The following is a 24,739-nucleotide window of genomic DNA, read 5'->3' as shown; positions in this document are numbered from 1 at the left end:
AATAGTTAGTCCAAAAATCAAGTCAACGAGAATTTATTAAATTCCTACTATGTGAATGGAAAAAACAAGGTGGTAAAAAGACTAGACTTCAAAGTCTGGAGTCAGAAAAACTCATCTTGAATTTCAATCTGGCATCAGATACTTATAAGTTACATCATATACACTAGCTGTGTGATCCTGGACAAGTATCTAAACCTGTTTACCTCAGTTTCTTCATCTACAAAATAAATTGGAGAAGGAAATAGCAAACCACTTCACTATCTTTGCCAAGATTTCTTACAGGATCACAGAGTTGAACATGACAGACAACAACAAAGGTGACCTCACTATGTTAATCACTTGGGATACAAAGAAAGGCAAATTGTCTTCCCTCATGGGACTCAGTCTAATAGGGCAGATGACATGTAAACAACATGTAAGCAAGATATACAGAAGATAAATTAGGAATAATAAATTAGAGAATAAATTAGGAATAAGAGGATAACCACTATGCATATTAATCTGAACAAAAAGCAACATGATTAGAGAGGCAACAGTAGATAGATTAGGTTCAGAGAGTCAAGGGGGGGGGCTCAATTCTGCTGGCATCCTATGGGGTGTGATCCTAGACAAGCACTTTAATCCCTCAGAGATCCCACAACTCTATCACAGTATAATTGTATAAGCAAATGCCAATAAACAATGGTAGAGGAAGTTTCCTCACCCAGGAGTTCCCTGGACAGAAGTCTGATCTCCCAGCAACATTAAAATTGACATTAACAGAAATGCAATATATTACAAAGACCATTGGATTTGGAGTAATGGGTCCTTGGTTCAAATCTCTACTCATATACTTACTAGATATATAAAATCAGTAAAATAAATCAGTTTGTCTGATTTTCATGTTTTCATCATTGAAACAATTGGGCTAGAATAAATAATCTCTATGGATTCTTACAGATCTTTATGATCCAAAAACCTGTGAGGCTATGAGTGTCAGCAAGTTTGTCTGTGTCTCTAATAGTTTAGTATTACTTGATCAGCTGAAAATTCCCACCCCCCCTTAAATTGAAAAAAATTGGATATAGTTCTTCCCCTTCAGAGTTCATAGTCCAATTAGGGAGACAAGATACACTTATGAGAAATAAAAATGAGTTTTGACTCTATTTCCAAAGCAGGAAAGAGGTGTGACCCTGGACCCAAGCTGATGAATGGCTCCTGACTCATTCATTACAAACATTCTGCTTTGTCCTGCTGGAAGCTGACCCTCCCATGGACTATGCAAGTCAAGCAGAACTGTTTGTGAACCCAAGTCCAAAGGCTACTTAGTGATTTCCAGCTCAGTCCTATTACACAAAATTTTGGTACTTGAACTAGTTAAGAATCCCCAAGTTGGCCCAGGGGAATTATTTGAATAAAATACAAACATCACTTCTTTCCAGTTCTTCATGGGAAGGAATCTAAAATAAAGGAATGACCACTCCAATAAACTCCAGGCAAGATAATATACTCAAATCAGAAGCAAGTACTTAGCAGAGTACTCTGACTTTAGTCATTTGCTAAATGAGTATCATTGTAATTCTTTACCTGAAACATCAACTAAACTTTGGATATGCCTTCCTAAATGTGTGAGAAGGTTTGTTTTCAAGGCCTTGGCAACCCAACGTGGAAGGGAAAATTAGTTTCACCATCCGGCTATTGAGGCATTCCCAGCTCTATTTATATACCAAAATGACAGAGAATGCATCTGTCTAGTGTTGGAAAGACAATAGAGGACTTAATTAGCTGAATCCCCTCTCCAGTGGTTGAATGTGAAGGGCGTATCCTGTACATTACTACTCCCTGAACTCTTACCAAGACCTGGTCTGAAGGCAGTAGGTCTATTTGAGGAGCCAACAGGAAGCTTTTCCTGGATTGAGCCAGTTGGATTAGAGCTCATTTTGCTTCAGCTGGAAGTCATTTGTAGCTTTCGTCAGCCTGATCGGCATCAGTGGCCTTCGGGAGAGCACACCAAAGGTGATCGTGGTTACTCTGAATTGTGCTAGGTACTAAAGACCAGCTGCTAAAGCCTTTAAGGGAAATATCTAGAGTTGTCCTATTTGCTGTTAATGAAGAGCTGGAACAGAAAGAAAAGAAAGAAAGAACAGAGAGTGAAAATAATTAGAATTAAAGGTATGTTACATTTACAAAAGGACTCTGATACTTTCCAAAATTCCATAAGAAAATATCATAACGATGGGTGGGGGCACCATCTCACTAAAAATTTACTTTGAGATTTTAACTAGAGAGCCTATACCAAGTATGTATCTGTAAAGCAAAATGAGTTAGGGGATGGAAGTGGGGATTTGTTTGAACTAGTGTATATAACCTTTGCCTTCAGAATGGGGGTATTGAGGAAAATCTTTAGGGTTTTATCTAGCAACCTGCTCTTGGGGAGAGGGAATAGGAAGAGAGGGAGTAGCCCTCTACTGGTAACTATCAAGTATGATGTCAACAATCCCTGGAAACCCTTTCTCCAGAAGCTCTGCCCATTGGCCTGGCAATGTGGAAGTTTGCCCAGTCTCTTGGATGGAGATAATCCAACCCTAGTGTCTACCATAAATGGAATTTGTGACACTGATTTATTAAGCAGCATTTCTATGTGGAACAGACTCTTAGACATTGGAGCTTTTAGCCACATCTACATAGGAAATTAAATCCATTAAAACATTAATAGCATTATAAATATATTTCTATTAATGGATAGAACACGGGACCTACAGTTAGGAAGGCATGAATTCAAATCCAATCTCAGATACATACTAGGTATATGACCCTGGGCAAGCCACTTAGCTCTGTTTGCTTTAATTCATTGGAAAAGGAAATGTCAAATCATTACAGTATCTTTGCCAAGAAAGCCCCATATAAAATCACAATAATGTTGGACATTTTTCTCTATATATGTTGCCTATGTATGGTTATATATACATATATGTGTGTATACATTCGCATATACATATATGCATGGATTTAAGGTTAGATCTGGAATTAGGAAGACCTTGATACCTTACCACCTCAGTTACTTATTTCCTTTTATACTTCAGTTTTCATATTTGCAAAATAGTACTTTGTAAGGTGAGGATCAAATGAAATGATGGAGTTAAAGAGCTTTAAGAATTTAGAAGTACTATATAAGTTTCAGAGTGTTGTGGTCATAATGGTAAAGTCAATGAAAAACAACAATTCAATAAAGATAACCAAATACCTGGTTCGACTTATTGACTGACTTTCTCTCTCTCTCTCTCTCTCTCTCTCTCTCTCTCTCTCTCTCTCTCTCTCTCTCTCTCTCTCTCTCTCTTCCTCCCCCCCCTCAACAAATAAATAAATAAATATATTAGAGTGATATAGTATAAAGAGTGCTAAATCAGGTCAAAATCAAATGACATGAGTTTAAATCTAGTTTTGCTACTAATTATCTGCATGAATAAGGGTAATTTACTTTACGTCCCTGAACATCAGTTTTCTCATCTGTAAAATGAAAGGCCTGAAAAACTTCAACATTAAGGTAACTTCCGTTTTCCATTTATAAAGCCCATTTTGCTCTGTATAATCATAGCTATCTCTAGAGCAGGGGTAAGGAGATAGGGGGGAAAAAAGAAATTTACATGATAGTTTTGTTATATATTTGAAAAAAGTTGCAAGTTATGCATAGTATATTTGCAGTTTCATGTGCAATTATCTTTTTATTGTATTGTTATAGCATAAATTAATGGCCTTCAGGTGAGCACACTAAAGGTGATCATAGTTACTCTGAACTGTGGCTAGGTACTAAAGACCAGCTGCTAAAACCTTTAAGGGAAATATCTAGACCTGTCCTGTTTGCTTTTAATGAAGAGCAGGAACAAAAAGAAAAGAAATTAATAACAAAGTGAAAATAATTGGAACTAAAGGTATGTTACATTTGCAAAAGGACTCTGATACTTGCCAAAATTCTAAGAGAAAATATCATAAAGATGGGGGGGGCACCATCTCACTAAAAATAAAATAAATTTTTAAAAAATCCATGAAATCAGCCCTAAATAGCAGTAATGAGATAAAAGGTAGGGAGAGAAGTATTGTCATCAATCATAGAACATGGATTTTCTGAAAGTCCCCAGAACTCTAAAAAAGAATAAAAATCTCTTAATGTTACAAGTCAGAAGAGAAAAAGGCATTTATACACATATACCTTTGTATATATTTATATGTGTATATATGCATATATATACACACTCATATAATGTATATACAAGCACACATATATGTGTATATGTATATATGTATACACACACTCAGTTGTGCATGAGCCTGCACATACCCATACATAGAGGTAGTCACATAATTCATTTCCATTGCTACCACGTTCCAAAAATGTCTGTGTAGTACCTGACTCAAGACCCCAAGGCTACCCTTTGATCAATATATATAAATACAGGGAAATTTAAATTACCTAAGTGAACAAGGTTAAGAGTCTTGTTTTGTCAACTGAAAATGAAGTTTAAGAATAAAAGAGTAATAACCCTCTGTGACTGCAGTGAAGACCATAAGACATTTCTTTTTTTTTTTCCCTCAGCTTTAGCTGACAAAAAAAACATGATATAGATTCCAAGATAGAACTGATATAGAACAGAAGAATTCCTTTTTTAAAAATATATAAATCTTTTCTGTGTAAAGCCAATGCTTCATACCTGACGGTATGGAAACTAAATAATTTCCATCCATTGGAGGCTGGTCTCACTGTACCTTCCTATTTTATCTTCCTATTGGTCTGGGTGTGTATTTTTATGCAATACAATGAGAAATTTTAAAAAGAAGTAATAAAAAGAAATAAATAAAAGCTGGGATTTTTTCTGCCTGGTGAAAATGCCAATCTTTTTCTGTTGTTTTACCTTCCTTATGATTTTGTCTTTCACTGTGCCCATGATAGCTTAAAAAAATAGTGTAGTACACATTTGTAAAAATTAATTTGGTTGAGTTTTTTTTTTTTTTCATTTTTCAACTGATTTATTTAACATGGTAGAAATCAATGGTCTTAAAAGTCAAATTGTATGTTGGTTGTAATCATATTTAATTCTTCATGATCACATCTGGGATTTTTTTTGGCAAAAATACTGAAGTGGTTTGCTCTTTTCTTCTTCAGCTCATTTTACAGATCAAAAAACTGAGGCAAAGAGGGTTTAAGTGCCTTACCCAAGTTTACAGAGCTATTAAGAGTCTGAGACCAGATTTGAACTCATGAAGCTGAGAGCTCACTTTCAATCCATTGTACCACCTCCCTGTTTAAATTATGTATTTGATTGTTAATCCACTTTCTAACTCCCATTAATAATGAGTCAAAGGATAGCATGTTATGCTTTTGAGGGTTACAACCAATTCCATACCACCAGTCACAAGTTTGAGAACCACAAACATCCTGCCTTAGTCAACACCCTAAGTAAACTGTAGCCAGAGCTTTTTTTTTTCTCCTCATAAAATAGGTTGGTATGGCATACTCCTTAATTTTTTAAATCCCTTGGATTTTCAGATGGCTTTCCCACTTGGAGGCCCCTATTCATGCTAGCTCTTTCCCTCTACTTTTTCTCCCTAAGAAAATCCTGATGCTTTGTGAAAGAAAGAAAAAAAAAAAACCTAGTAATTGAGCATTGTGGAAATCTCCCCCCACGAAAGAACAACATGAGTTTTTAAATGACCTTGTCACCTTTCAAGCAGCTGTGCTGGCATCCCCTAGGCCTGGTTTGGGGTGAACATGCCGTGCAGACAGATGCAGAGATCTGGCTTCCCAGGCTGTTGCACAAGAATCATACATATTTTTGCGTGTGTTTATTTATATATTCTTTTTTGTATACATATGCAATGTATAAAACAGCAAGACCCCAAGTGACCTCTGGCACATGCAGCTCAGTACAATTTTCCAGCTCTAAGGTTTCTGATTACTTGATTTCAGTTGTCTACTCCTTTTATGTCACCACCCTATTTTATTCTCCCTTATGAGATCATAATTGGTGATCTGAAGCCTAGAAATTCTCAGTTGCTTCAAGGGAGGTTTTTGTATGTGTCATAATAATCAGAAGCTTTTTTCGAAGGTTAAATTGAATTACTACATTCCAATTGCATGTGAAGCTAGATTCTATTTTTTCATTATAATAAGTATTTTATGTAGCATTTTCAAGTTTGCAAAACACTTTGCATGCAATATCTTATTTGTATCTAAGACCAACTATGTGAGAACTTACTATAAATATTTTTTGATCCCCATTTTAGAGATAATGGAATCTCAAGAAAGGTTAACTCATTTACTAAGTCACATAGCCAATTAATCTCAGAATTCTGATTCCAATTCCAACCCACTAACAACTACTCTTCATCCTAGCTTGGAACATCCTCTTTCCTCTTCCTGATTCCTACAAATATCCCCAAGCCTCAAGCACACAAGCTGTTCAGCCTAGTTTTCAGTCCAGAGACTAGAGTAGCTTACTCAGCCTCCCAACCAGTATATGGCAGAAATCAGAAGTGGATTTTATCTTGCAAATATGTTTAAGAATGTAGAAAAACCTTCAAGTGATCAGGTTGGGAGAACATGAGATAGAATGTGTTTCCTCCAATCTTTTACTCCTTTAGGGGATATACTTTAAAAGCAAAGATATGCATTGACTAAGGCCTTATGAAAGGGGGACTATAAAATAAATATAACTGTTGCTCATTTTTTTTTATCAAATTGAACATATTTTCCAAAATATTGTTAGTCCAATGACACTCTGTTGTCAACAAAAATCTTCCCATCTGTCCCAGTAATCTCAAATGGTATTTTTTTTCTACTTGGGTCTACTCAGCAAAGCTACTTTGTAGGTCCACATCCACTCACAATCATAGCTCACAAGCCCCCACTAATGTTTTTACTTTTATTGGAATCAGCTAGTTCAAAGTAAAAGCATTTAATGATATAGCATAGTAGAAAAGTAGCAGGAAAGCATTTCTCCACAAACCAGAACCTCCCATTCCCACAAATATACAGTGGGAAAAGTGGACACATGGAGAGAACACCCATGGAGAGGCACACATGTAGGGACCATGTGTGGCCAGGGTACACATATGGAAGGGCAACTCACACCTCTGATGCTACAAGGCCACCCATATTTTCTGGTGATGTCATCTCACTGCTTCCACTGGGACTGCTTCCCACTGGTTTTCCATATATGCTTACTGCCAGTCATTTCTCCCTTCTAGTCCCATGGTAGCTGCCAGGTGTCATTTAAATTGACATGAGTTTATGGAGCCTTTCTCAATTCCCAGCTTCTGGTTTCAGGGGGTGTCTTGAGCTGATGTGCTACCACATCTTCTAAGGAAGAGGTGAAAACTTCCCCGCTGCTCCAAAGTATTTTTTAGCTTAAAGTACAGGGGCTTTTATTTTATTTTTGCTACAGTTCCTTTAGAAAGGCAAAAGCCTTTTAAGCATCAGATTAAGGGATAAAGTTTCACATAAAGAGTGATCTGATGACTATTTTTCTGAGTCGTCTCTAGAATTCATATTTCCATTTTAGAAGGAAACTTCATCTGAGGCAACAAGTTCTATCAGATGAAAAAATAGCTCCAAAAAACTAGTAACCTTAGGTCTAAATCAGCTTTTCCCGCTTCTGTTTCCCAATCACAAAGGGCAGCTTCTCTGTTAGAGGGTTCATTTTGACTTAGAGTTGGAAATTCCATATTAGTCCTGACTTAATTCTTTATGAAGATTTTGTGATTTCAAACCTATATCAGAAGACTCTGATGAAAAGTTCTGGAGGTCTGACTCATACAGCTATATAGGTATGTCCTATTTTAGATTTGTTAGAAAATTCAAAATGTTTTGATTCTATTATAAAAATGAATTTAATAAAGCATATCAACTAAGTTCAGAGAACAGAAACATTGTCTTTCCCATCTACCTGTTTCCCTACTTTATTTATATTTAGCATTTATATGTGGCCAGGTTCAGCCTTCTCTAGTCTTTAAGTCTGTCTTACACCTATATTGTTTGGGTGTATATGTGTGTATGCACATAATACTACATGTATATGATATGAACTCATATCATAATGTTATATACTATATAAATAGTATATTGTATATACATAAATATTTATATATACATAGATTATATATATATATGTATATTTATATGCCATAAGCTCTAGAGAATCAGAAAACAGATCTTCTCTGAATTTTGCTCCTCCCTTAGAGTCATTATGGGGTTTCATAAAAACTTATTGACTTAATTTTTTTTTTCTTAGGATTTTATAAAATAGGCAAGGAGATTATTAACATAGAATAATTTGTAGCCATTATTGAGGTTTATAAAAGAGTAAAATTTAAATCAGAAAAGAATGTAAAAAAATGAATGAAGTCTCCCCTTCCAAGACTGTCTTTTATAGTCTATATTTATCTTGTATCTACTGATTTATGTATCCTTTTCCACTAGAATATAATCTCCTTGAGGGTGAGGACTTTTTTTTTTTTGTTGTTGTTACTTTTTCATGATATCCCTCGATTTTAACATAGTACCTGGCACACAAAAAGCACTTTATTGATGTTTATTGATGGAATGTGATGGCTTTGTGGAGAACTCATATCTGGTAGAATGGCTAGCATTTGAAGATCTTGAACAACACAATTTTAAATTTTATCTTAAAAGGTTATTATAATAGTACCTATCTCATAGAATTGTTGTGATTGTCAAAGAAGATAATATAAAGTACTTTATAAACCTTAAATTGCTATACAAATGTTAAGTTTATTATTATTATTAATAATGTTGTTATTTTATACACTCTTATTTACTAGCTGCAAGCAGCATAATAAAGTAAAGAGTGCCCTACTCTAGGAATCTATGCTTGTGAATTCTGTTTCAAATTCTTGTTCCCTGGGGTTAAAATCAATTCATAGTGAAGTCAACTCAGATTTAGGTATCAATAAGAAGATGACAGTAGAAGGACAAGGTTGGGGAAGGAGTTCAAGAATACAGTTGAAGTTAACTGCCTTTTTTGAAATGGCTTACTATAAGGAGAGAAGGATATTGTAATGTTCTGTTGTCTCCAGAAACTGCAGATCGCTCTCTGGGAGGAGATCTGCTGTCTCAACTCAATCCCAGACTCTTCTTCCTCCAGAGAGCCATCCCAACTCTAGCCCAGAGTAGACTCACTCCAGGCTCAATGTTGTCTTCTTTTATCTTCCCAGAGAATGGGCGTGTGGGATCTCAAGGGCTTATGGGAAAATTAATTCAACCAATGAACTTACTCCTTTTAAAGGTTGTGTAAACTCCTTTTCATATGTAAACTCCTTCTCAGAAGTTCAAAGAGGTAAATTCCCCTTAAAGACTGGAACCAAAGGTGTGAACTAGAGAATTGTTAAGTACTGACTTAGCACTTAATAAGAACCTAACAGATATAAATCTAGAGACAAAGATGATATATTGGGAAATAATAGGGGAGTTTATGGATATGGAACAATAGATGTTGGTACAGATACAGACTAATTTTTCATATGAGTAGAGATAAACATATAAAAACTAAAAATGCTTTTTTTTTTCCTTTTGAAAACTACCTGATTATATTCTTTGACCATGTATCAATTGAGGCACCGCTTTATTTTTACAAATTTGACTCTATAGTCAATATATATTTAAGATATGAGGCCTTTATCAAGAAAATTTGTTCATTTTTCTATTACTTCATTGTCTGTAGTACCTATTAGTATAATGTTATAAATAAAGCTCTTAGGAGTTACAATATCATCTTTTTACATAGGAATGTAAGCAGTCTAACTTTACTGAACCTCTTATGATTACTCTTTCAAGATTACTGTTTTAACCTTCTTATAAGGCTTGTGCTTAAATGTCAGATCTGCTATTCAGCTCTTATATTTTCACCCAGAATGCTTGAAAATCTTCAATTTCATTAAATATCCATTTTCCACCACCACCATCAACCTCCAAAGGATTAAAGTCAGTTATGCTGGATTAGTGATTGTTGTTTGAAATCCTAGCTTCTTTCCTTTCTGCAATATCATATTTCAAGTCCTCTAATCTTTTAACATAGAAGCCACTAAATCTTATGTGATCCTGGTTGTAGATCTATGATATTTGAAGTGTTTTATATTATTTATATTATTTCTGGAAGTTTTCATTTGGGGATCTGTTTCAGGAAGTGCTTAATGGATTAATTTAATTTTTATTTTATACTCTGAATCTAAGATATGGGGGCAAATATCTTTGATAATTTCTTGAAATATGATGTGTAGGATTTTTCTTTAATGATGACTTTCAAGTAGTTCAATAATTCTTAAATTATTTTTCTTTGATCTATTTTCCAGATCAGTTGTGTAGAAAGAACTTGAAACAAGGTGTAAACTCAGTGGAATTAATGAGATAATGGTTCTCTAGTATACATATACTTAGTACTTAGCATGGTATGTAATGGTTCTCTAAATTCATACATAATCAATATGGTATAATGATGTAATTACATTAAAATATATAAGGGCTTAGAAAGACTGGAAGATAGACATTCTATCTTTGACCATCCTCATGGTGTCTCTCCTGCGTCCTACACTATGGGTGAGACTGTTTGAGACTGGCAGACTGGCAGACTGCTGGAAGAGAGTGGGTCAGACTGATACTGGGTCAGACTATAACAGACACGGACTGTGTAAGAGATAATAAAGACTTTGGACTCTATTTGTGTCCATTCTCTTTGGGTCTATTCTGCTGAGAACAAGACTCTTCCGGAGGACCTCCAGAAAGCTAGCCGGGACATTACAAGTTATTTTTTTAATTTGAATTTTTATATATTTTTCTATTTCCTTCATTTTTAAAAATTGTTTTTGTTTCTTAATTTTTTGTAGAGTCATTAGCTTCCCCTTGTTCAATTGTAATTTTTCATTACAATTTATTTATTTATTTATTTATTTTTTAGTTTTTGTTTACCAGATATATGTATGGGTAATTTTACAGCATTGACAATTGCCAAACCTTTTGTTCTAATTTTTCCCCTCCTTCCCCACCCCCCAGATGGCGGTTGACCAATACATGATAATATGTTAAAGTATATGTTAAATACAATATATGTATACATGTCCAAACAGTTGTTTTGCTGTACAAAAAAAAGCAGACTTTGAAATAGTGTACAATTAGCCTGTGAAGGAAATAAATAATGCAGGCAGACAAAAATAGAGTGATTGGGAATTCTATGTAGTGGTTCATAGTCATCTCCCAGAGTTCTTTCACTGGGTGTAACTGTTTCATTTCATTACTGCTCTATTGGAACTGATTTGGTTCATCTCATTGTTGAAAATGGCCACATCCATCAGAATTAATCATCATATAGTATTGTTGTTGAAGTATACAATGATCTCCTGGTCCTGCTCATTTCACTCAGCATCAGTTCATGTAAGTCTCTCCAGGCCTTTCTGAAATCATCCTTTTGGTCATTTCTTACAGAACAATAATATTTCATAATATTAATATACCACAATTTATTCAGCCATTCTCCAATTGATGGGCATCCATGTAGTTTCCAGTTTCTGGCCTACAAAGAGGGCTGCCACAAACATTCTTGCACATACAGGTCCCTTTCCTCTCTCTAAGATCTCTTGGGGATATAAGCCCAGTAGTAATGCTACTGGTTCAAAGGGCATGCACAGTTTGATAACTTTTTGAGCATAATTCCAAATTGCTCTCCAGAATGGCTGGATGTAATCACAATTCTACCAACAATGTATCATTGTCCCTGTTTTCCCACATCCCATCCAACATTGTGCATTATCTTTCCCTGTCATTCTAGTCAATCTGACAGGTGTGTAGTGGTATTTCAGAGTTGTCTTAATTTGCATTTCTCTGATTAATAATGACTTGGAGCATCTTTTCATATGGCTAGAAATAGTTTCAATTTCTTCATCTGAGAATTGTCTGTTCATATCCTTTGACCATTTATCAATTGGAGAATGGTTTGATTTCTTATAAATTAGAGTCAATTCTGGAAATGAGGCCTTTATTGGAACCTTTGACTGTAAAAATATCTTCCCAGTTTATTGTTTCCCTTCTAATCTTATCTGCATTAGTGTTGTTTGTACAAAGACTTTTAAATTTGATATAATTAAAGTTTTCTATTTTGTGATCAATAATATTCTCTAGTTCTTCTTTGGACATAAATTCATTCCTCTTCCACAGGTCTGAGAGGTAAACTATCCTATATTCCTCTAATTTATTTATAATCTCATTCTTTATGCCTAGGTCATGAATCCATTTTGACCTGATTTTGGTATACAGTGTTAAGTGTGGGTCAATGTCTAGTTTCTGCCATATTAATTTCCAATTTTCCCAGCAATTTTTGTCAAACATTGAGTTCTTATCCCAAAAGCTGGGGTCCTTGGGTTTGTCAAATGCTAGATTATTAAAGTTTCAGTTATAATTTTTAAGAAATTATTTTTTTTCAGTGAGATTTTGTCCATCTTTTTCTATTTGTTCTATTCTGATTTTTAAGGAGTTCTTCACTTCAGTAGATTTTTATGTCTCTTTTACCATTTGTCTAGTCTTGGGTTTTTTTAAAAATTATTTTCTTTATTATTTTTCCTCTATCACTCATCTCTTTCTTGAACTCTTCCAGAAATTTTTATTGATCTGGGGTCCAATTAGTATTTTTCTTTGAGGATTTTTGTTGCTATTCTCACATTTTTGTCTTCATCTGAGTTTATATTTTCATTTTCCCTCCCACAATAGTAGCTTTTTTATAGTCAATTTTTTGTTGTTTGATCATTTTTCTAATATATTTTCTCACTTTGCATTTTATGTTAAAACTAATTCTCATTTGGATGTGGGGAAGCACTGTCTCAAACTTTAAGATTTATCTTATTGCTGTTTTTAGAGCTAGTCCTAGAAGTCTCCAAGTTTTGGGCACTTTCCATCTGATATGATTACATAAGTGTGTGGTCCCTGGAAAAGGTATGATCACTGCTCTCTCTCATGCTTTGTATTCTAATCTTTACCTAGGAAGGATACCTGTTTTTCTGCAGCTGTAAGCATAAGTACCCCTCTTTAAGATTTTAAACTTTGGGCAGCTATATGGCAAAGTGGATAAAATGGAAATGCTATTTTACTTGATTTTGCAGAAATTTTCTTCCTATGTTTTGTTTGTTCTTTGCTTTTTATTGAAAAGAGACAGCAGAGTGAAGTCAGAATTGGGTTAGGGACAGCTAGATGATATAGCAGATAGAACATGAAGTTAAAATCAGGCCTCAGATACTTAGCACTTACTAGCTGTGTGACCCTGGGCAAATCACTTAGCCCTAATTTACTCACTAATATAAAATTTTAAAATAACTAATGTAATTGGAAAAATAAAGTGCTAAAAAATGGAAAAAAGAAAGAATATTAAAAAAAAAATTAAACTGTGACCAGAACCCCTGTCCCTTATAACTGATCACAAGTGCCCTTCTTCATCCTGTAACTATAACCCAGAACTTTGTATGAGTACTAGGATTGCCAATCCATGCCAAGTTATGAAGTCCTTCATAACTTCTGACCATTTGCCATCTGTAAGCTAAGGGCTCCCAAAGTTGCTTCTGCTTTTGCAGGTACTATTGCCACTAATATGTGAATAGATTCCAGAAAGGCCTCCATCCTAGTATCTCAGACTTCTTTTCCAACCTCTTAAGTTTTCTAACACTGCAAAATGTGTCACCACAACTTTTTGTTGTCTCTTACACCAAAATTTGATTTGAGAATTATTTTTAAGTTGTTTGGAATAGAATGCTAAAAGAGTTCAACTGCCCCTAATCCACCCTCTTGGCTCGGTCCCAAAGTCATCACTTCTAATCTCATCACCATGCTATTTCCTACATAGTGTACTAGCTCAAATCTTTATCACCTCCCTCCTTTTCATTCCAATTGAAGGGCTAGAGGATAAGTACTAAATTCTTTCCAGAGATTGCTTTTATAAAGGAGAGAAGTAAAACTTTGAATACATGCTACTTTGTATCTACAGCTCTACTTAGTTTTAATTCCACTGAACAAGATATCTCTGAGCCCAATACCCCTTGGTTTGTTCTCCTCCCAACTTCCAATCTTCTTTTGTATGTTATTATTATATCATTAGATTATAAGGATTTTGAGGAAAGGGACTTTTTTCTCATTTGTTTCCCAAAGAGTTTAGCACAGTGGCTGATCCACAGATGTTGCTTAATAAATGGAATTGAAAATCGTGAAAATAAGATTGGATTTGAAGTCAGAGGATCTGGATTATAGATTCACTATTTACTAGGTAAAAATAAGCTCAGTGGTTCAGTGGATAAAGTTGTGGATATGAAGTCAGGGAGACACTGCACCTATCCATTAAAAATCATTATTCATACTTAATTGAACTCTTAGATTTTCATGGAAATCTTCACATTAATTACTAACTTCCTAAAATACTTCTGATAGGAACCATTCTAAAATTCCTTTATGCATTAAAGTCTAACTTCATGGTTCTATTAGTAGATGGCCTAGTCTCTCATTTTATTGGGAAGACTGACGTTACCAATCTATCAGTATCTTGACATGCCCTTCAACATACTTTAAAACCCAATAGAAATATGCCCTAACAAGAAACTGGAAATTAAGTGGATGCCCATCAATTGGTGAATGGCTGAATAAGTTATGGTATATGAACATAATGGAATATTATTGTTCTATATGAAATGACAAACAGGCTGATTTGAGAAAAGCCTGGAAAGACATACATGAACTGATGCTAAGTGAAGTGAGTAGAATCAAAAGAACACTGTACACAGTAACAAGTAACAGTAACAAGATGTAATGATCCACTGGGATGGATTTGGCTCTTCTCAACAATGAAATGATTCAAGAAAATCCAATAGATTTGGGATGGAAATACCATCTGCATCCAGGGAGAGAGCTATGGAGACTGAATATGAATCAAAGCACAGTATCTTCATTTTGTTTGTAATCTATCTTGTGATTTTTTCCCCTCTTGTCTGTTTTTTCTTGTATAACATGACAAATCTGAAAATATGTTTAAAATATCAGATTACTTGCTCTCTTGGGGAGGGGTAGGGAAGGGAAGGAGGAGAAAAAATTTGAACACAAAATCCTATAAAAACGAAAGTTGAAAACTACCTTTACATGCATTTGAAAAAATGAAATACTATTGTTTAAAAAAAAAACTCACAAAGAAATATGCTCTAAATTAAAATCTATTCCTTCCTACCAGTTTCAGAGGACAAGGTGGGTGTCCTCCTTGGAAAGGCTAACCTTTTTTATATGTAACCTTGAGCTTATATCTTCCTGTGTTCTCTCCAGGTTTTTGCTCTATTCTCTCTCTCTCTCTCTCTCTCTCTCTCTCTCTCTCTCTCTCTCTCTCTCTCTCTCTCTCTCTCTCTATTTCTCTATTTCTCTGTCCCTTTTTCACACACACACACACACACACATAATCTTTCTCTATACCAATTCCTGCTCTTATATATAATTCAGAGGGAGAAATTGTATTTGAATCCATGTCTTCTGATTCTATATGTTTTATCTTCACAATACAGCATTCTTTGCACCTATCTGGCTCTTCAAATATATGAAGACAGTTAAATCACACCTAAATATTTCTCCCCCCCCCCCAAGGATAATTGGAGAGATTTTGCCAAATGCCTTGTTAAAATTTAGTTATATTGAATTTATGTCATTTTCTTGATCTCTCAGACTTATAGTTCTGGTAGTGGGGGAAGGAAAATGAGGTTAGTTTGGCATGACCTATTATTCATGAATCCATATTGGCTCTTACTGTTCGCCACTTCCCTTTCTAAATGCTCAGAAATCCTTTAATAACACAATTTAGAGTTTTATCCGACATAGAAGTTAAGCTCGTGAGCCTACAGCTTAAACAATTTAGCTTCTTCCATTTTATTTCAAAATCAGGCTATTCACTTATTTTTAGCTCCATCAAATTTCCTATTCTTCATTGTTTTTCAAAGACCAGCTATCATATTAACCAGTTAAAACAACAAAATAGTTTTTGTTCTATCCTTCGCAGTCTGAATATTATTCCTTTGGTAGTAATAAAATAAGAGATGAATAGTTCTGCCATCTCTATATCATCTCTTATTATCATCTATCCCATCCACTCCTTTGAGTACTCATCCATTCTTTGATCTTATTGGCACTAAAATAGTGAATAATCAAATAAGTCATTTCTGCTTGTTATCAGACAATTTTGACATTAAGCACTCCTGGCACAATTCTTAAAAGATCTCATCACAATTGTATTTATTCTTTGTTATCAGCCCTTGCTTCTGTCTTCTGTATGTGTTTTTTTATAAAAAATCTAAATTGATCTGTTACATTGTGGTGCATCCACATTGGTCCCTTTATCTAATTCCTTTTTTCTTTGCTCATTGGAAGAGTTATCATTCTGTCATTAAGATTTAATTCTTGATAATATTCCATCCCTCCTGGGTCAACTCCACTATAGAATTTTAAGCCATTAAAGTCTTTTTCTAAACTCATTGAAATCTTGTTTTCCCAAAACCCAGGGTCCATGTCAGGTTAAGCTCAGCTTTCTCTTTCTTATCTGTCATAAGTTCTAAGATGAAATGGCCACTTTCTCATAAGGTTCCGATCACTTATGATTTTAGATTACTTCTTTCATTTCTACTTCATCAACTAATCTTTTATTGGTAGGAGTCAAGTCTAGAATAACAATGGTTGTTATTAATGCAATATTTTCAAATAGTCCTCACCAAAATCCTGTGAGTTGAGTTCTACAGATAATATTATACCCATTTCAAAAATAACTAAAATGGAGCTCAGAAATGTTAAATTACTTTCCTATGGCCATACAATTAATAAGAGTCAGAGTCAGGATTCTGAACCCAAATGATTCCCACCATGCTTCTTAATAGCTGGTACTAGTAGTAGTCAACTACTTATGTAGTTTAAGTTTTTCAAAGAACTTTATAAATATCTCACATAGCAACCTTATGAGCTAGAATTTATAATCTTCATCTTCATCATCCTCATCCTTGTCATCCTCATTATCTTCTCCATTTAACAGTGAAGAATCTGAGGCAGCCTAAGGCAGTTAAGGATCATACTCAGGATGATTCTCAATAATTGTCTGAAGCAGGATTTGAGCTCATTTCATTCTGATTCTCATGCCAGCATACTATTTTATATACCAGCTACCTAGTTCATAGGTTTTTCCAGTTCAGAGATTTCTTTAAAATGAAACTTTTTATTTATAATATATTGTCATTGTCACCCCTTTTATCCAATCATGTAATTTCTCTTGAATTGTAAAGACAGGGACTCACATGAGTGTTCCCCAATTCTCCTCTAAGCAACATTAAAATAATGGCTCAAATTATTCCAGAGTAATAGAACTAATAAATGGATAGAGGTCAAACAATTTTCCTGTCCAAGATATCTTAGAATGTTGGAAAGAAAGACTATCTCACTGTAGTGAAAAGGGAACACAGCGTTGTATAGGCCACATTAGTGAAAGCCATGCTCTATAAGCAAGTATTAGGTCTCAGAATCTATGCCAATGGTTTCTTGAGCTCTCAGCCCATAGATAGTAAAGAAGGTATGACAACTGGGAGTAGGACTCTATCACATTGTCCATACCCAATCAAAGGGTGAGAAAGAGTAAAGAAGAGTGTTTCTAGTCACTTACAGATTAGAACACAAGCCAGGAAAGCAATGAAGACATCTCACCTTCAAAGAGTTGAAAACTTACACCTCTGAAAACAACAGCCCAGAAAACAATAGCATTGTGGAAACTTGAGATAGTGCTTCCTCGACCTACATAACAAAGCTCAACTTTAGCATAAAGTTAAGTCTGGAAACAGGCTAGAAAATGAGCAAACTACAACAGAGAACCTGATCACAGAAAACTATTATAGTGAAAGGGAAATTCAAAATATAAACTCAGAAGAAGACAAAGAAATCAAAGTAGCTATGTGCAAAACTTCAAAGAAAATGAAAATTGAGCTCAGTTCTTGAAATTGCTCAAAAAAAGATTTTTAAAATTACTTAAGAGGTATAGAAGGAAAATTGCAGGGCGGGGGACTATCCATTGAAGAAAGGAATACCTTAAAATGAAGAATTGATCAAGTGGAAAAGGATGTACAAAAACTCACTAGAGAAAACAATTCTTTAAAATTTAGAATCGGCTAACTAGAAACTAATGATTCCATGAGACATCAAGAAATAATAAAACAAAATCAAAAAAAGAAAATTTAAATATTTCATTGGAAAATTGACCTAGAAAATAGATGGAAAGATTTCAAGAATTATTGGACCTCCTGAAAGCCATGATTAAAAAAAAAAACAAAATTAGACATAATATTTTAATAAATTATTTTATATTCTAAAACCAAATGGTAAAATAGAAATTGAAAAAAGACCCAGCTGAAGAAATCTAACTATCTTTTCATATGAAAAAATGCCAAATTAAAACATCCCTGAAGTTCCACCTCATACCTTTCAAATTGGCTAATATGACAGAAAAGGAAAATGACAAATGTTAAAGGATATGTGGGAAAACTGGGGAACTAATGCACTTTTGGTGGATTTGTGAACTGATCCAATCATTCTGAAGAGTAATTTTGAACTATGTGCAAAAGACTATAAAACTGTGCTTACCCTTTAACCCAACAATAGATCTACTAGGTCTGTATCCCAAAGAGAACCCCAAAAAGACAAAGAAAGAAAGCAAAGGATCTTTATGTACAAAAACATTTATAATATGTTCTTTAGTAGTGACAAAGAATTAGGGGGATGCCCATCCATATGAGAATGGCTGGTAGTTATGATACAATACTATTGTGTTATAAGAAATGATGAACCGGATATTTTCAGAAAAAGAAGACTTACATAAACTGATACCCAGTGAAATGAGCAAAACCAGGAGAACATTGTACACAGTAACAGAAATACTGTTAAGTGATTATTGGTAAATGACAGCTATTCTCAGCAATTCAATGATCAGCAATACAATTTGAAATTGAAATTTTCAGTAATGCAGTTTGAAAGAACTAATGATTAAAAAAATGCCACCCCCATTTATTTAAAGAAATAATGGAAAGTAAATGCCTATTGAAACATACTTTTTAAGCTTTATTTTACTTGAAGGATTTTTTATCTGTTTTCTTTCACAACATAACTAATATAACATACATGCATAACCTATATGAAAGTGCTTACCTTTTCAGTATTGGGAAAGGATAGCAGGGGAAGGAAAAAATGTGGAACTCAAAATTTTATAAATCAATGTTAAAATGTTTATATGTAATTGGAAAACATAAAATAATTATTTAAAATGTTAATAGGCTGCACCCTTCTAAAATAATTTTCTAGTCAAATTCACAACATCACTGATACCTTTGAGATCCTTGTGCAGACAGACAAAATTATGTGCTTTGTTATTGTTCCTCTTTATTGTTTTCTAGAATGAATAACAATTGATCACTTCCACTATTGTTTTTTATTAGATTTCCCATCAGTTTCTATCTGTGGTTTAATGGATATATGAAAGTAATTTTCTTCTTCCTCTGCCATTTTCAATTGAGTGATCTTTATCCTGGGCTTAAGAATTTAACTTCAGAATCTGGAAAGGTAATCATTCTATCCTGTTATTTTAAAAAAATTTTTTTTATTTAGAATTTTTTCCACAGTATATATGCATGAGTAACTTTTTTTTTATAATATTATCCCTTGTATTCAGTCTTCCAAATTATACCCCCCTTTCCTCCACTCCCTCCCCCCGATGACAGGCAATCCCATACATTTTACATGTGTTACAATTAAACCTAGATACAATATATGTGTGTAAATACCATTTTCTTGTTGCACATTAAGTATTAGATTCCGAAGGTATAAGTAACCTGGGTAGATAGACAATAATGCTAACAATTTACATTCGCTTCCCAGTGTTCCTTCTCTGGGTGTAGTTATTTCTGTCCATCATTGATCAGCTGGAAGTGAGTTGGATCTTCTTTATGTTGAAGATATCCACTTCCATCAGAATACCTCTTCATACAGCATTGAAGTGTACAGCGATCTTCTGGTTCTATTCATTTCACTCAGCATCAGTTGATGTAAGTCTCTCCAAGCCTCTCTGTATTCCTCCTGCTGGTCATTTCTTACAGAGCAATAATATTCCATAACCTTCATATACCATAATTTACCCAACCATTCTCCAATTGATGGGCATCCATTCAACTTCCAGTTTCTAGCTACAACAAAAAGAGTTGCCACAAACATTTTGGCACATACAGGTCCCTTTCCACTCTTTAGTATTTCTTTGGGATATAAGCCCAATAGCAGCAATGCTGAGTCAAAGGGTCTATCCTGTTATTTTTGTAAAATTTAGCAGTAAATGTTCTCTAAATTAATAGTTATGTAATAAATATTACTGTGTAACTAAAAAAAGTGATTATTCCTACTTCCATGGGAAACAGGTAATAGTGAGTCTCCAGCAGCTGTTATACCTTGCCATTGTGCAATACAGAAAAAAAAAGTTGTTCTTATTTGTAGAGAGAAAAATTGCCATACTCTTATCAACTTTTTTCCTTCTTCTTAAAAATATACCACTTCTTTACTCCTTAAAAAAATAAAATTAAAAAAAAATCTCATTGGTCCTCCCATGCCTGCCAGCAATGATACTGTATTATAGCTACTCTTCACACTTTGAAAATGCTACTTGATCTTTCAATCTTCTTTTCTAAAACTTCTCCAATTTGGCTTTTGATCTCAATGTTCAATGGAAATCTCAATGGTCTCTTTTTAATTCTCTTGTCTCTGGACCTTCCTGTAGCATTTAATGCCTTAATAACTTTTTTCCTTCCAGATACTTTCAGCTTTGGGGTTTTTGTTACTGTGTTCTCCTTTAGTTTTCCTTTTACCTGTTTTACTATTCCATCTGTGTTTGTTTGGTTTGTTTGGTTTTGGAGGATTGTTGTTGAATATTACTGAATATTTGTTTCTAGCATACCTGCCAAATGAATAAAGGTATTAGCTATATCACTGCCCTGGACTTTCTTCTCTTTTTCTCTCTTCTCTTTTCCTTACTCAATTTATCAGTTCTTAATGGTTCAAATACCATCACTAGGCAGATAATTCCCAATCTATTCAACCAGGTCTAACTTTTCTCAAATTCCAGTCCTGTATTACCAACTTGACATTTTAAACTCCATATCCCAAGGCATCTCACACTTAATATCTCTGACACAAAATTTAAAATATTTTCCTGAAATAAAGCTTTACTTGTTTTCTTAACTCCCCTGTTGTTGTTGAAAACACCATTATCCAAGGAGCTATCTGGGTCCCATGGCCAGATATAAATCAGATGAACAGAGATGGCCCCAAAGGAGACCTTGGCCTTTTTTAAGATAAGGTCTTCAAAAGGTCTCAGTTGACTGAGGTTGCATCCATTCAATCATTAAGGATACATAGCAATTAAGGCAAGGGATCTCCTCTTTCACCTTGTAAAAAAACAACAACAAAACGAAACCAAAAAAATCTAAATAAATAAATAAACCTGAGAGGGAAGAACTGGGTTTCTGGCCAAAGCAGAAATGATTGCTATTTACATTCAATCTGAGTTGATCAGGACCAAAACAATGACCAAATGGGGCTTGACCTGGAAATTATTGGTGGCTAATCAATGAGAATTGATGCTAGGTACTGGCAATATAAAGAAAAATTGAAATTTCTACCACCAACAAGCTTATATTCTTTCATATGTCTTCACAGGATATCTCCTCAGCTTGTTGAATTACTTTTACTTCTTTAAGTGGGTCAAAAATGTATGCTTTTATCCCAATCATGATTTACCTCCACCAATATAAATCTCAATGTCTCCACAACTTGGTACATTGAGTTACTAAGGCCAAAAAACAATTTGTAATGCCCCAGGACATCTTCTGATGGTGAAGATATGCCCTCAAATGGCTCATATTCAGACTATCATCAAATCTGCACCTGAAGCTTTTCTTAATAACTTATCTATTTCTCTCTCTCTCTCTCCCTACCTTGTAATCCTAACCTACCTACCTACCTACCTACTTATCTATTTATTCAGCTCTCCTATCCTTCTTAATGTGGATAATTAAAAGTCAACAACATAAGCAAAATCTCTCTTGAAGTTTGGATGAAGGACTTTTTTTCCTACATTCTACTATCAAGTGATATTAAAGATTAAGGTTAGAATAATTTTCTAATTTTGCTATTTGGTGCAACATTTAACCCAACCTTTAAGAGAGAGTAAGCAAATTTTTGAGATGATAGAACATCTTGGGTAGTGTTCTCCATTTCTAAAGCCAAAGTCCAAGGTTTGAACCACCCAAGATGAGAATAATCTCTCTGAATTTTACTGCCTGGAAGGTCTGATGGCAGTTATGAAATGGAATTTCTGCATAATAAGGAAAACGGATCTATGAATTTAATGGGCATTGGCAACATGGGTCTGACTAAACTCCTATTCCAAAAACTTTCAATTTGTGTTCAATATTATGCAGTAAATTTGTAATTGCATGTTCTGTAGATCCAAAGCCTTAGCAACCCTGATCTTCCTCCCAAACTCCTCTCCCACATTTCCAAATGCCTTCTGAAAATTTCCATTTTGATGCACCACAATCACCTCAAATTCATCATGTGTGCTGGTTTTGGAATCAGGAAGATTTGTATTCAGATCCCATTTCTGACATTTTTTGCTGTTGGAGCCATAAGCAATTTACTTTATCTCTCTGAATTTGCTCAGACATAGGGTAGCCTCTAAGGTTCTTCCATTTCTAACTCTATAATCCTATGATTTTACATTTAAAACCTCACTTATGAATCAGTGCTTTCCCTTGACTTTCCTTCCACTATTGAAGATACCACTGATTTAGCAGCTATTTAGTTTGGAAACCTTAAAATCACTGAAAAATTGAATTTTTAGAAGCTTTCTATAAGATCTTTGATTGTCAATTAGCCAATACATTTATATTAAATATTTGCTTTATTCCAGACACTGGAAATACTGGGGATACAAAGAAAGGCCTGCTATTTGAGGGACTCCCTGCCACTGAGGGATACATAAACCAATAGGAGAGATAATATGCAACAAACAGATAAAAAATAAAAACACCTTTTTGTAAATAAACTATGTAGAATACATAAGAAATAATAGAGAGAAGGAAATCACTAGAATTAAAGGGAATTATGTAAGATTTCCTATAAAGCACAGGATTTTAGGTGAGAGGAGGGAAGCCAGGAAGGACAAAGGAGGAGAGAAAGCAATCCAGGCATAGGGGGACAGGCAGAGAAAATGCCTGAAGCCAAAAGATAGAGTATCTTGTTCACTGAAAAGACAGGAAGCCAGTGCCTGGGTCAAAGAATACATAAAGGTATGTGAGGAAAGTATAAGACGGCTGGGGAAAAAAGGCAAAAAAAAAAAAAAAGTTATAAAGGACTTTGAATGGCAAACAGAATTCATTCACCCCCCCAAAATTTTTTTAGTTAAGTTCTATTGCTTCTTCTTCTCAAAGTCACTCCAATCCATCCTTTCCACCCCCATTGATATTACTCAATTATAAGTTCTTATTATGTTACAGCTAGCCAGTTATGAAAGTTATCTGTCTGGAATTCTTTCTTTAGTCTCTACCCACTTCAATACAGTTTGGATTTACATTACTAAAAGGCACATATTCAGACTATCATCAAACCTAAACCTGAAGCTTTCTAATATCTCTTTTATCAATTAATTCTATGATATTTAATTAAATGAAAAGTTGTCATATGGAAAAAAAGGATTAGTCTTATTCATTTTGACTATTGATAGGCAAATTGGAAGCAATGCATAGAAGGTACTAAGAGGCAGATTTCAGATTAAGGTAAAAAAGAACTTTTGAACAAGCACTATGCCAAACAATTGCATAGAAATCCATCAAACCAGGAAGAGCTAGATGGCCCAGTGCATAGAGCACAAGCCTTAAATTCAGGAGGACCTGAGTTTAAATTCAACTTCAGACACTTCACACTTACTACTGTGTAATCCTGGGTAAATCATATAACCTCCATTGTCTCACAAAAAAATGAAAAAAAAGAAAAGAAATCAATCAGACTTTGGAAGTTACTGATTGACCTTGATCTTCTAGTTGAGACCATAAACCTCCATATTTTTTAGATAGATACTGACTCAATTTTCAAAACTTTTTTCTTCTCCCTGTAAGAACTCTCCACTCTAGCCAAAATTATTATTTGATCCTCCTGTTGTGATCCTAATGGCACATATTAGATTTATAAAATTAAGAAACATTTAGGTTTGGATACGATCTTACAGATTATTCTAGTTCATTCTTTTGATTTTGCAGAAAAGAAAATTGAATGACAGTGAGGAAAGAATATTGAAAGTACAAAGAGCTTGGTTAGGTTAGTAAGTTAGAATATGGTGCTAATAATGCCTGGATTTTGAATTTGATTCCTCTATGGACCACAATTTTTAATTTAGCAAAGTGGTACAGTAATAGAGCACTGAGCTTGGACTAAAAAAAATCTAACTTCAAATCCCGTCTCTAATCCTGCTCAAATACCCCTGGGCTTACCCCTTAACTTCTTTTACTCTTAATTTCTTCATCTGTAAAATAAACTTTGATGATTCCTAAGTTCCATTCAAGTACTAACTCTATTAACCTCTAAAATCTTGGTTTAGTCATTTTCAGCCATGTCTGTCTCTTCATGATC

General features: G+C 34.4%; 1 long non-coding RNA gene across 1 annotated transcript in view; it reads left to right on the top strand.

Annotated features, from left to right (window-relative positions):
• The first annotated feature begins 1,842 nt into the window (after positions 1-1,842).
• LOC141565712 (uncharacterized) overlaps positions 1,843-24,739 on the top strand; it is a 154,436-nt gene continuing 131,539 nt past the window's right edge. Inside the window, exon 1 of the long non-coding RNA XR_012489100.1 lies at positions 1,843-2,151. This is a non-coding gene — a long non-coding RNA (uncharacterized LOC141565712). The remainder of the gene's footprint in view (positions 2,152-24,739) is intronic.

The sequence above is a fragment of the Sminthopsis crassicaudata genome, chromosome 4, assembly GCF_048593235.1.
Source record: "Sminthopsis crassicaudata isolate SCR6 chromosome 4, ASM4859323v1, whole genome shotgun sequence".
NCBI lineage: Eukaryota > Metazoa > Chordata > Mammalia > Dasyuromorphia > Dasyuridae > Sminthopsis > Sminthopsis crassicaudata.
Note: the sequence above shows the minus strand (reverse complement) of the source record. Positions and strands in the feature narration are given on the sequence as shown.